Consider the following 14884-nt stretch of genomic DNA (forward strand, 5'->3'; position numbering starts at 1 on the left):
AGCCTGCTTCCTCCTCTCTCTGCCTGCCTCTCTGCCTACTTGTGATCTCTCTCTGTCAAATAAATAAATAAAATCTTTAAAAAAAAAAAAAGAGAGAGAGAGAGAGGAGAGATAACAAGGATGGCAAATTCTAGATCTTTACACCTACCAGGTTTCACATAGAAAATTCAAGGATGAATTCTCATAGATCCAAATTGTGGAGAAAATTATCTTGCTGACCCACATTAAATAAAAGCCCCATAAAAATCCCTGGAGTTTGAGAGGATAGGGATGTCATAGTTCCATAGAAATGGTAAGTAGGAATGGGGAAGGCTTAGAAATAAGAGCAGTATGAGGACATACTCTTGTGAGATTTATGCAGATCTTGCCCCATGTCCCCACCCCAAGGTGAGCTCTGAGGCATAAGAATTAAAGTACCCACCCCCCAAGGGTTTTGAGATTCATGAATAAAGGGTACTTAAGCCTAGTTTTCTATTTGGTTGCCTTGGAAGCTGGCCAAGTATTATAGACAGTGTCCGTGACACTCTGGCCTCGAAGAACTAATATAACAAAGTTCTACAAGCTAGTGGCTTAAGACAACAGAATTTTATTGTTTCAAATTTCTGGAGACTTGAAATCCAAGATCAAGGTGTCACAGGGTTATGAAAGACTCTAGGAGAGAACCTGTTCCATGCCTTTCTCTCAGTTTTGGTGTCGTCAATAATCCTTGGCATTCCTTGTCTTACAGTTGCATAACTTCAGTCTTTGCCTGCATTGACACAGCCTTCTCCTCCCCTGTCTACACATTGTGTGCCTATAAGAAGACACCAGTCACACTGAACCAGGGGTCCACCCTACTTCCACATGACCCATCCTAACTAACTACAGCTGCACCTTATTTCTAAGTAAGGTCACACTCTGGGGTAATAGAGGTTAGAACTTCAACATATCTCTTTTGGGAAACATCCTTTAACCCATAACACACGCTCCAGAAGAAAAGGTGTGGAAAGGTGTGGCCATGTCCAAGGACCAGAGAGGTTTGCAGTGTCTTACACATACTCATGTAGAAGAAAAATGACCCCAAACCAGATCTCCTTCTCAACTCCCATGCTCCAAAGCCCCTAGAACTTAGATCAGTCTTGGAAAAAGAGAGAAGTTAGAGAGGAAAGTCCTGAATTAAATGAGTTTAAAACAGAGATGCCTGGGTTTATCATAAATTGATTAAGACTTTTATTGTTGCAATCAGGCTATACGAGGACTCCAAAGACGAAACTAAATGGAGGTAATAAAAATATATGTCATATTTCTGGTACACCTGAAAATAAACATCATAACAGCTATAAATCTATCTACTCGGTAACAATCCTTGATGGAGAAGAGCTATTAGTCTTCTTTACTGAACTTTATAAAGGCCACAAAGGGATTAATTAAGAGTAGCTAATGTAATGAAAACTACATACAAACAATTTACTTAAACAAACTACAAATAACAAGGTAGTTCTTATATTATTTTTAAATTTCACTTCATTAAAGAATTTATAGCCTTCAATGCCTAGCGTGACTGAGAAAACTTCTCTGCTCCTTTGCTGTCATTGTTCAGTTTATGCTTCATCAGTTTTCTTAGTATCCCTCAAAATTCACTTTCCTTTTTCAAAGATTTTATTTATTTATTTATTTATTTAGACAGACAGACAGACAGACAGCATCCAAGTGAAGGGAGGGACAACAGGAGAGGGAGAGAATAGCCAGCATACTCCCACCTGGGGGCAAGCCCAGCATGGGGTGCCACCAAAGGACCCTGAGATCATGATCTGAGCCAAAGTCAATAGTCAGAGACTCAATAGGCTGAACCACCACGGTGTCCCCCAAAGTTCACTTTCAACAACAATATACACTATCAAGAATCTATTTTAAAATTGTATACTTTTTTTTTAAGATTTATTTATTTATTTATTTGACAGAGATCACAAATAGGCAGAGAGGTAGGCAGAGAGAGAAGAAGGGAAGCAGGCTCCCCGCTGAGCAGAGAGCCCGATGCGGGCCTCAATTCCAGGACCCTGAGATCATGACCTGAGCCAAAGGCAGAGACTTTAACCCAAAGAGCCACCCAGGCACCCCTACTTTTATTTTTAATTAAATAGAAGTATTCTTAGCAAACTTTCGACACAAATATTTGTCTTCCAGTATGCTTTTAAAAATCCTTGCCACAAGCTTCTATGAATGCACTGGCAGCATAAATCTCTGCTTAGTACACACTGATCTATCCTACCAGCTGACCAGCCCAGAGTATAGGGGTTAGACATGACTATACATAACAGTGCTCTTCATTTGAATGTCATCTCTGCCACTTACTAGCTGTGTGACCTTAAACACCATTTTTAGCCTTTCTCTGCCTCTGTTTCCCTACCCATAAAATTGTGTCTAGCCCATAAGGTTGTTGTGTGAATTAACTGGATCTGTTAATACGTACAAAATACTTGGTCAGAATCAATTTTAGATAGTAAGCACTCAGTGCTTAATATTATTAAACATATAAAGAGTTCTTTCAAGTCGATAAGAAAGAGGCAATTTAAAATGGGTCAAAGATTAGAGTAGGCAAACCACAAAAGACGAAATGCAAATATCAGTAAACAACGAAAATATAGGACCTCAACTGGTAAACAGGGAAATGCAAATTTAAAAAAGATACTATTTGCCTATTGGATGACAATGTTAAGAGTTTGATAACAATCAAAGTTAATAAACACCTAGAGAAACTGGTGCTCTCATTTATTATTGGTGGAAGTGTGCATTTTGATATTTCAGAAGTTAAAAGAGCAATATTACTTTTTCTAATTGCATACTGCTTGAAAAAGTATTTTAATTTCTGGGATTCTAACCAACAGGGGGAAAAAAAATAAGAAAAAGAAAAATCAGCAGTGTCTAATACTCTCAAAGTCTTACCCAAAATACTTTCAAAGTCTTACCCAAAAATACATCTAAAAGGTTGCTAATACTGCTTGCTTCAGCAGCACATACACTAAAATTGGAACAATACAGAGAAGATTAGCATGGGCCCTGCCGCAAGGATGACATGCAAATTCGAGAAGTGCTCCATATTTAAATAAGTAAATAAATAGGGGCGCCTGGGTGGCTCAGTCAGTTAAGCATCTGCCTTCTGCTCAGGTCATGATCTCAGGGTCCTAAGATCAAGCGTCTCCTGTCTTTCCCTTCTGCCCCTACCCCATGCTCTGTCTCTCTCTCTCAAATAAATAAAATCTTTAAAAAAAGAAAAGAACTAAATAAATAAATAAAAGGTTGCTAAGAACATCTTCCATAAACAACTAATCATGATATACTAATACTGTGAAACACTAATCAGCAATTTAAAAAACAACATAGGGGCACCTGAGTGGCTCAGTCGGTTAAGCGATCGATTGATTTCAGCTCAGGTCATGATCTCAGGGTCGTGGGATCAAGCCCCATGTCAGGCTCCATGCTCAGCAGGTAGTCTGTTTCTCTCCCTCTCCTTCTTCTGTTCCTCCTCCTGTTCACTCTCTCTCTCTCAAATAAATACATCTCAAAAAAAAAAAAAAAAAAGATTTAGCTAAAAAAAAGAACAACATAGATCATTATGCACTGACTTAAGAAATGGGCTCACAACATATGACTAAGCAAAAATAGCAGATCTCTGTTAGGGCTCCGTGTTTCTTTATCTCTAGTGTCTATTTGTACATATTTTTGTTTGTATTAACAAAGGAAACAGCAGTTCACAGTGGTTACATTACAGAATGAGATTAGAAAGATAAAGGGAGGGACTATCAATTTCACTTCCAACGACATACTGCTTGGGTTGGTACAGTAAGCAGGTATTATGATCACACTTCAGGCAACTAAAAAAACTATGAAGAATGGAGGAAAAAAGAGAAAAATGAATGTGTAATAAAAAGTCAAAAATCAATGACTGCATAGATACCTTTCTCAGGGCACACGCAATAACTGCTCATAAGTTACATATGAAAATGTTTCCAAAATATGTCTAATAATGCGAAGTAATTCTTATATACAAATTATAGAGTTCTTTAAAAAGTTTAGTGCTGAGTTAAATCCCTTTATGCTCATTACATCTATCAGCAAAGGGCTACATATCACCATGGTACAACAGAAATGGGGAATGTTTGCGGCCAAAAGTTGGAAATGTAGTCAGGTTTTCTCTCCCTAAGAGGAAAAAGAAAAATTTAATTTTCTGAACATTTATAACAGGCCTTGGGGTAAATTCTAAAATGCAGCCTAGAGTAGAGGAAGAAACATATCATAGTGGATGGAGGCACAGTGCACAGCAGTCTCTCTCTGCAGGATGAGAGGTATGGGAAAAGGATGCCTCAAGAATAAAAGAGCTAGGATCTGATCAGAATCTAAGAAGCAGAAATCAGAAGCTATCCAAAAGCATCGTCAATATTTCTTTTCTCGCTACTTCTAAGAAGTAAAGTTTTTCACATTTTAATATCTCTAAAATTGGAATGAGTCTAACATCCAGGAGCCTGTTGCAGTCACTGCCGGGCAGGTGATCATTGGGACACGGTTGTCGTGCCTTGATTCTACATATTCACATTGCCACCATTTCCACGGAGTTTTAAGTATTTTGGTGTTGAGATTAATTGCCATTTAAAATATCTTCTGTAGGATTACACTATGTTTTGCATTGAAGGGAAATCACTACATATGCAGAAATACACAGAAATAAAGTAGTGGAGAATCCATTTGATGTAGGGAAGCAAATATTCATCATATCAGGAATGACTAGAACCCCTTATTTTCCCAAGAAAAAATAACCATGTGTTTTACAGAACCTAAGAAAAGAAAATACCAGAAGCAAGGGAAGCTGTATTAGGTTTTGTTATTAAGATGCATACAAAAGGGATTAGCTATCACATGCCAAGCAGAGGAACTGAAAATAAAAGAAATTGCTAAATCCCTTGTCATGAATGAAAGGCAGTAAGTGGCTGATGTGACTGTTGCACATCTTAAAGGACTACCTTTAAGACAGTCTGTCACAGTTTAGTCAAAACCATTTTTTTCCCTTAGGAAACCTAGTCTAATAGGGCATCTTTTGATCAATGACTTCATAGGTTTAATGAAATAAGGATAAACTATCTTTTTCAATATTGAAGATTATAAAGAAAACCTATTGACGTCCTGATAGGAAGGAAGGAAGCCAGCCAAAAACAATAGTCTAGGCTGGTAGAAATAAAGAGCAGCAGCTCATAACTAAAGAAAAAGAGAGGCAGGCATACGGGCATTGGAGTCTCTCGAGTTTATTTTTTTTAAAAAATGGGAGGGGGGGGTAAGTTTTGAGAAGCACTGATTTAGGATAACCTGCATTCTATTTGTAGCTCTTCTATTTATGTTTTACATGTTCCTGGGAAAGTTGGTGAATCTTTCTCAGCCTGTTTCTTCCTCTTAAAAAACAGGTACTATTGACACTTGAACATTATAAGCTTGAACAGCACTGGACCACTTACACAAAGGGTATTTTTCAATACATTCTGTAGAGCACGGACAATGTATTTTCTTTTCCTTATGTTTTTCTTAATAACATATTCTTTTCTCTAGCTTATTTTAAGATTATACTACATAATACATATAATATACAAAATATGTGTTAATTGACTGTTTATGTTGTCAGTGAGGTTTCCAGTCACTGTAAGTTACTAGTTATTAAGTTTCAGGGGGAATCAAAAGTTATACATGGATTTTTAGCTGTACAGGGGTTGAACTCCCAACCCCCACATTGTTCAAACGTCAACTATAATAATACTTGCATCAGAGACTTGTAAGGATTGAAAGGGGAGCACAAAGACATAGCCAATCAGGCATTTGGCTTATACATGCTTATTAAATGCTAGTCCCTGTGTTTTCCCAAAGGAGGCTGCCATCTTTAAGTGACCTTGTTTGGGAGATCTATGTCATCGGCCTATCAGGAGCATGAGTTGTTAAAACTCTAACCTTGAAATATCAGGATTTAACATTCAAAAATTGGATAGTGAGTTGATTTGAATAATATCTTAATTTGATATGATGCCTCTTTTCTGATGTGTTTTAATCTCAAATATTTTCCTGAACGTAATTCTTCTCTTGGAAGCTGCCACCAGCTGAGAAATAGTCACCCTCACCTGCTGTTTCTTCTGAAGAAAGAAACTCAGATGCAGCCCGGGGAAAAGACCTCCTCTGTCAGAAGTGATAAATCAGAGTGTATTTTTTCATTGATATCTTAATTTTTATCTCTAATCATAACTCAGAAAAGAGTTTGGGAGGCAAAATCAAACCAAGAAAAAGTTTACTTTTATAAATATGAGAGGGAGAGATTAATCTCCAGGAAAATTAGAGAACATCCTTGTTCCGCCTGAATCCTTTTAGTCTGTGTTTAATTTCAACCATCACCAGAGGTGTTCATCACATAAATGTCAAATGTAAAACAGATAAAATGTCACAACAATACAATAAATTGGTTACTTTAAAGAACATAAAGTCATACAGTTTCTAGCAGTTTTCCAATTGTCCAGAAGAATGACTGAACTCTCCTCCAAATTTTTATCGCAGAGGTACACCTATATAGTATTTTGGGCAGGCACATGAGTCTCTCTAGGGACCAGAAGAGAGTATTGCTTCCATTCTCCTCTTCCATTCTCTCTTAAGCTTCACTCACCAGGATTATTACAAACAGGAAATGGTCATGCCAGGATGAGCTTCTTCCTCTTTCAAGCACTAGACTAAGAATGATTAATAGAAGAGAGAGAGAGATTCTATACTTTGGTTCCACTTAGAATCACTAAAGCACACTAATTTAAAGAAACTTTGTAAAAGAAAATTAGGGGGAAGAAAATGGAAATAAATACAGAGTCAAAAAAGAAGAAAGTACATTTCCTTTCTACTTAAGTTTACAGACATATATTGACTACTATGTCCTGTATGCACTTTGCCAAAGCTTAGAACCTAGAAGGGAAAGCAGATACGTGAACAAGTTTTTAACATCTAATATTGTCAGTGCTGAAACAGATATGTGAAGATCGTTACACTCCTCTATACACATGCTTCAAGGTTCTTTGGCCTACTTAATTCCATATTCTAACTTGAGACCTATATTTTAATTCAAAGGATTACAAAATTTGCAGGAACTTGACTCGCTCCATCACTTCCTGAATCCCAGTCCATATTGTGACTATTGATGTACAACATCAACGATCCCACTCCTAGATACCTACTTCATTGCTGTCAAACCAAAGGTTGTATTTTTATTCTAGCTGTCTCCTTAATTCATGGAGAGGAGGTAGACTATAACAAATAAGAATACAGACCTGGGGTGTGCCTGGGTGGCTCTGTTGGTTGGGTGACTGCCTTCGGCTCAGGTTATGATGCCGGAGTCCTGGGAACGAGTCCCACATCGGGATCCCGGCTCCATGGGGAGTCTGCTTCTCCCTCTGACCTTCTCCCCTCTCATGGTGTCTCTCTCTCAAATAAATAAATAAAATCTTTAAAAAAAAAAAAAAGAATAGAATACAGACCTGGGATAAAATCCAGTTTTCAACACTTAACAGTCTGACCCCAGGCAAATTATCTCACTTCTCTAAAACTCAGTTTTATCCTTTGCAAATGGGGCTAATAATACTCATCCTTTAAGCTTATATGTAAGAATTAAATGAGATATTCAATAAAAATGATTCACAGAGTGTAGTACAAGACAAGCTTTCTATAAAAGTTTGCAATTTACTATTATGTCACTTTTCTGCAGTTAACTAATCCAAAAACAAGCTCATCACATAGGTAAGATCTTAGTTCCACCTTCTCAGAGAGTGTAATAATCTTCAGTATAGTGCAATAGTACCATATATAATCATACCATTCACCTACTAAGAGCTACAGAGGCAACTAGTTCAATTGAAGATATTTAAACCCATTTAATAAAATTACGTGGGTGAAGGGAGTCAAAAGGCACAAACTTCCAGCTATAAAGTAAATAAGTCATGGAGATGTAATGCATGGCTTGGTGACTACAGTTAATAATACAATATCACATATATAAAAGTTGCTAAAAAAGTAGATCTTTGGGGGGGTCCCTGGGTGGCTCAGTGGGTTAAGCCTCTGCCTTCACTCAGGTCATGATCTCAGGGTCCTGGGATCAAGCCCCACATCAGGCTCTCTGCCCAGCAGGGAGCCTACTTCCCCCCCTCTCTCTGCCTGTCTCTCTGTCTATGTGTGATCTCTCTCTGTCAAATAAGTAAATAAAATATTTAAAAAAAAAAAAAAAGAAAGAAAAGGACATCTTTGGGAGTCAGGTGCCACTTTGGATGACTACCTTTGTATCCCTGGGGTAAATAACTAGTAGTGCAATTGCTAGGTCATAGGGTAGCTCAATTTTTAACATCCTGAGGAACCTCCAAACTGTTTTCCAGAGTGGCTGCAACAGCTTGCATTCCCACCAACAGTGTAAGAGTCCACACTCTCAAGTCAACCCCGCTGTCGCCATGTGGAGCAGAGATGGACTGCACCACTGTCTTCTCTCCTTCCATCCTTGACGGCCCACACTAGTCACTTCTTCCTTAAATCTAGTCTTATCTAACCACTTCATACCTACAGAATTTCAAGTAGCTCCTAACTACTTTCTCTGCTTCCTTCTATTCCCCTAACAACACCCCGCATATAACAATAAGAACAGGGAAATCCTCCTAAAATATGGTTTATCCTGTCATTTCTCTATTAGAAAGTAGTCAAGAGCTCAGCACAGACTAAAGCATAAAGCTCAAATACATAACAAAGACTCCAAACTCTATCTCAGCTTACCTCTTAGATCTTGTCATCATCTCCTCCCAACAAGAACCTCCCGATACAGCCAGACAGGAGTGTTTTCTGTCCCTTAACGGAAGCACACAAATATGTACCCTGGCTTATAGTATTGTATGGTAAATTCTTCATCCAGTGATATGGAAAACCTAGTTCAAACAGACTCAGTAGAGTCAGTTTTTAAATATTTAAGAATTTGTTAAGCTAGTTGTTTAATCACTGATAGTTTGAAATTGGCTGTGGTAGAAGTACTTACAGCACAGAAACTGGAAAATTCTACAAATCAGAGTTTTGTGGAAATGGGAAGGGGGAGCTAGTTTATGAGGACATCATTGCCCTCATCTCTCCATATCACATATTCAAATCTATCCATATTTTAGATCACAGCTCAAGTGGAATCTTCTCCATAAGGCCTTCTCTGGTCACCTGCTGGGTACTTTTGCTAGCTTTTAACAGTTTCTGTCAAGTTCTTCTTTGTCCTCAAAGTCCCATTGCTTATAGAAGATATTTCCTCAATAATATGGCAAGGGAATTGAGGAAGGGAGTTATGTTTGCTTTGGTTAATTTAGGCATGACTTCTAGCATTTACTAGCACGCGTGTGTGTTATAATTATCTAAGAATTCAGAATGGGGCTCATATTATGGAATTCTTCAAGGATGCTCTAAAATCTCCAGAAGTAGGTCTCTAAAGCTTTTATCATAATTTCCCAAGTAAGAAAGAGGGGTGCTCAGGGGAGATATTATAACCATAAGTCTATATAATATCTTGACTCTCAGTGCAGTTGATATACTGAAACTATAAGACATTGATGAGAGCAATTGAAAAGACACAAATAAATGGAAAGATATGCCATGCCCATAGGTTGGAAGAAATAATGTAGTTAAAAGGTCCCCACTACCCAAAGCAATCTATAATTCAATATAAAGACTATCAAAATTCTAGTGGTAATTTTCACAGAAATAGAATAGTCCTAAATTTGCATGTAACCACAAAAAATCCCCCCAAAAATCCCAAAGCAATCTTGAGAAAAAAAAAAAAAAACCTGGAGGCATCATTCTCCCTGATTTCAAACTACATTACAAAGCCAGAGTAATTAAAACTGCATGATATTAGCATAAATACAGGCACATAGATCAAAATACAGGCACATAGATTAATGGAACAGAGAGCCCGGGGGTAGGGGGGAACTCACACATATATGTTCAGGTAATTTCAATACAATTAATTTACAAAGGTGCCAAGAATATACAATGAGGGAAAGGAAGTGTCTTCAATAAATGATGTTGGGAAAACTGGATAGGCACATGCAAAAGGATGAAACTAGACCCCTCTCTTACACCATAGACAAAAATTAACTCAAATTGTATTAAAGACTTGAATGTAAGCCCTGAAATCATAAAAATTCCTAGAAGGAAGTATAGACAGTAAACTCCTTGGCACTGGTCTTGGCAATGAGTTTTTTGATTTGACACCAAAAGCAAAGGCTGTGAACAAAAGCAAAAATCAACAAGTGAGACTACATAAAATTAAAAAGATTCTGCATAGCAAAGGAAACTATCATTGAAATAAAAGAGCAACCTACTGAAAGGGAGAAAGTATTTGCAAATCATATACCTGATAATGGGCTATTATCAGCTACTCTTTCTCACCCCAGTGGGAAGGCCCAGGAATAATTGCAAGAAATCCCTCCTTTTGGAAACTGGAGGAAGAAGGAAGAAAGGTCTCCCTTTCCCAACAGCAAGGAGTATAATTAAATCAAGAGTTAGCATGTAAGGATTTTCATGATTTTTCCCAAGCTGATTGAGAGCGATCATGTGAAGACAGGTGTAGGTGAGCAGTTACAGAACAGAGGTTCAGGGAAGGGATCTATGAGAACAAATGTATGTCACAAACCATCTTCTAAATGAACACTCTCTTTTACTGACCGTCTGCTAGGACTACTACCTGTCATGTATCATTCTACTCTCTAAAAGTCATGTTCTTTTGGTATTTAATTCAAGAAATTCTTACTTAGCACTTACTCTGTGCTAGGTTCTGGAATACAAAAAATATATATAAAATGATCCCTGCCCTCAGGAGCTTATTTTCTAGAAAGCAGGAGTTAAAGATAATTGTCAAGAGACAACTCTAATAAATCAGGAAAAAGTCTATACTCCAAATAAGCACATGACACCATGGAAGCCCAAAGGACTCTTAAAGCAGATAAATAAAGGCTTATGTAGGGAAGAGGTGATATGTACCCTAGGGTTTAAAGGATCACTTGAAGACATAAATGTAGAAAATGTAGAGGCAGCAATATATAGAATGACAGAAAGGCATGGGAAGTACAGTGCATATGAGAACATCACTAAATTCAGAGGGACATGGTAGATTTCCAGCTTTTTAATTACACCAAAGAATGGATTGGAAAAGCTAAAAGTGGGCAATGGGCAGCATCAAGTAAACTAGCAAATCATCTGGACAAAAGATGAAAGGAACCCAAGACAATGGAAATGCCCTGGGAGATGAAGAGGTAAATTCAGATGCTACACATAACTGTTGGAATCAATGGACTTGTGTCTCTTTGGAGGAGACAAATTGAAAACAGAGGAGTCAAGGATTACTTCTAAACTGCTAAATTTATATGCCAGACTGGACAACTTTCCATCTCCTAGGGCAGGGTCTTTCCCCCAAAGCTGTCTTGCCCTGTTTGCAGCAAGCATTCACTGTAATCCAAATCTTCCAGACAGAGAGACCAGCATATGCAGAGTTGTCTGTCTGTGTTGTATCATAGCTGTAGTGTCACAGCCCTGGATTTCGGAGAAAATCAAGAGTTAACTATATTTACAAGGCTATGCACTATACCTGTCCTCCTACCTCTTCATGTCATGTTTCAATCAGTCAAGCTCTTGATAATTAACATGACAACTGACCCTTGGACAATCATATTAAACAGCATGATTTTTTTTCCACCTCCCATACCACATGGTAATCCCATGCAGGATAGGGAGTGGGAGGCATTCTCCTTTAATACACTGGCTGGAGTTAAAATATTCAGGGTGTCAAAACAGATGGCATCAGGCACTATATTCTGTATACAACTCAACCTACTCCATATCAGCACTGCAAAGGATGGCTGACAGAAAATCTATGGCTCAGGCTCCAGCATAGAAAACATTAATGCAAACATCTTCTGCCCAAAGGACTTGGCATTTACCACACTTTCTACTGGAAGCACAAGGTTCCTGTGCCAAAGGTCAGGGGCAGAGGGATTAACTTTTCCCATATATTTAAGCCAACTGTCTATCACACCAAAAGTGCAGGGACACACACATACACACACTCTCTGCTTATTGTAGTTGATTAAGAAAAAGGTCAGCTGAGTGATTTGCTGCCAAATACACACACACATACACACACACACACACAACCTCTAACATTAGCAAAATAGAAAAAGAACGATCAGCTCTTAGGTTTCAAACAACAAAGAAATCTAGTGTTACTGTTAATAGAATCTATTGCTTTCAAAGATTGAAATGCAAGGATGTTCACTTCTCAGTTCAATAGGTCATTTATCCACCAAAGACTCTGCAAAGCAAGACAAGAAAACAAAAAAAACAATTGTGTATGTACCAAATGTCAGTATATATACAGTTGATCTGTATACATCAAATGTTAATAAATGAATTATTTTATAAACACTTCACCTCTTCAAATATAATATTTATTTAAAAAAATACCTAGATAACATCTACATCCAACTTAGCAAAGAATTTACCACTTATCAAAAAATAAAATATTTCTTTCCTGTTTTTTTTTATCCTATTTGCTTGGGGATATAGAACACTACATGTGTATAATATAGTGAAGATATGTGCATATTGCATATATTTCAGATACATACATGCATACATTTATATATTATATGTCCCATGTTATAAATTATAAAGCACATGAAATGTAATATAATGTTACAAATGATGTGCAAGTTTATGCTTCTCCAAAACTGAAATATGAGATTTTAATATTTATATTCTTTCATTTTGTGCATTTATATTTCTCCCACTAAAATCTATGTAGAGTGGCAAAAACATGCACCCAGGTGGAATACAGAAGTTCTGATCATCACTCCTCCTTTCCATTTTCTTTTGAGTGCATTTTGTGAGTCCCAGGGAAGTATTTAATCACTAGCCATGAGTGATGTCATCCACTTATGTGTCATCTTGCACATCTGTTTCTGGGCACACACTGGGAATGTACAACATCTCCCATGGGGTCAGATAAAAAGGAAAAGCTTCTTTCCTCCACTGATAGGCTTGAATGATGCAAAACAGGTCAGGTTTTTTAAAAAAGAAAAAAAAAAAGCTGCTCTGTAAAATTCAAAGTCAAAAAAGAGTTGAAATTGAATCTTTGACAGAGGCTTCTTTTAAAAAGACCTCCTATCAGTAAAAAGTGCTGTTCTCCAGGTGATTTCGCATATATTTTTAATGCCAATTCGTGTCAGTATTGACACTATGTTTTGACAGTAAGAGGAATTAAAATGATTCTGAGTACCTGAGGTGACTCTATTGACACATCAGATTACACTTAATGTTTTAACAGCAAAGCAAAGTTGAGCAAAGCAGTCTTCCTACCATGCCTGGCTGATTCAAGTCTTTTCCTGCCGGGACAGTGCACCTTGCAAGGAAGAGACATCTCAAATAGAATCAGGAAGCTTGGACCATAAAAGAGACTTAGAATAACAAATTCTCTACCCTTTAAAGGTTATGTCCTTTCTTTTCACGGGGAGTATTACAAAAACTAGCTCTTTATCAAGGACTCCGAATTTCCTCCCTCGGGAGTTCTGACTCCAGAAGCTCAAGCCAAGAGGACAGTAAGCAGAACGGCTGCAGCAGGATCGGAGCTCCAGGCCTGAAGGTTCCCCAGGCCCCCCTGGGAAAGCGGCGAGGATCTCCGGATCTCTGCTTTCAGCACGGCATCTCAGAGCACGAAGTCCAAGGTATCTAGGAATTCATGAATCATCACATTTTGTGCAATTCTAAATCTTCCAGCCATGCAGAGGGTGCCTACTTAGAGAAGGTCAGCTGTGCAATTTGTGAAGAATTATTCCCATAGCTGAAGTCTACATGGAAAAAGTACAAAGGACAATGAAGATAAAGCTGTCATCAGGCCAAGGGAGATGCCCATTCGAGGTAAAAGTGTCACCCAAGTAGACCCTAACAAGTGGGGCTAGTTCGGTTTTTTAAGTGGCAAAGAGCTAATAACTCTTTCCTTATTATTTTCTACAAAACACAAAAAATATCTAGCACATTGGCGGGGAATACCTGATATTTCATATCAATAGAATTACACCTAGGAATTTCTAGATTTAACGGGAATAACCACAGAACAGGAATTTGTTACCAAGAGGTAACAATTCTTATTTGTTTCTTTACAACTGAATATTTATTTTTTTGTTTTTCAAGGTTTTTGTTTGTTTGTTTGTTTGCTTGTTTGTTTCTATCTGATTCAATGCAGCCCAGAATAGAAAGTATCTGCTAACACCCAGGACTCTGGGATTTCCAAAACATATTTTTCCGTCAGTGTGTTTGTATATGAATCTACGTGGAAGGAAGTAGATAATTCTCCCTAAAAGACATATTCTGCAGCTATCTGGGGAAAACAGGCAAGCCATTGCTCGCCTAGTGCTGGTAATCACAAAGCATTTTTCTGAAAGCTTTGTAAATGCTTTTCACCCTACAGATAAGAGATTTAAAGTAGACAGAAATAAATGACAGAGCTCACAGTGACTTACCTCTATGGCACTCCCGCTTGCCTAGCAGGCTGAAAACTCCAGTCTTTTCACGGTCCCTGTCAGATTTGACTCTCCTGCTGCCAGCCAAATGTGATGGCAAAGAAGGCAGTGTAGAGAAAAAAATGTGAACGGGGATCCGAGTCAGCCAGACCTTGAGTCAGACCCAGCTCTACCACTTCCTAGATGTGAAGTCCAGCTTCTTACATGGCAAAATCAGGATGATAAACCCATACCTGAATGCTCTTAGGAGGAATAAGTTAAAGTGTCTGGATTCGTGCTTAGAACATAGGAACTCGTAGCTTTTCCTTCTTGGA

The 14884-nt window shown here is 37.9% G+C and overlaps 1 non-coding gene across 1 annotated transcript; it reads left to right on the forward strand.

The window, feature by feature from the left end:
• Window positions 1-2978: 2978 nt before the first annotated feature.
• LOC131813288 (U6 spliceosomal RNA) lies at window positions 2979-3082 on the forward strand. The gene has a single exon (XR_009346713.1). It is a non-coding gene; the product is annotated as a U6 spliceosomal RNA (small nuclear RNA).
• The last annotated feature ends 11802 nt before the right edge of the window (window positions 3083-14884 follow it).

The sequence above is a fragment of the Mustela lutreola genome, chromosome 12 (genome assembly GCF_030435805.1).
Source record: "Mustela lutreola isolate mMusLut2 chromosome 12, mMusLut2.pri, whole genome shotgun sequence".
In the NCBI taxonomy this organism is placed as follows: domain Eukaryota; kingdom Metazoa; phylum Chordata; class Mammalia; order Carnivora; family Mustelidae; genus Mustela; species Mustela lutreola.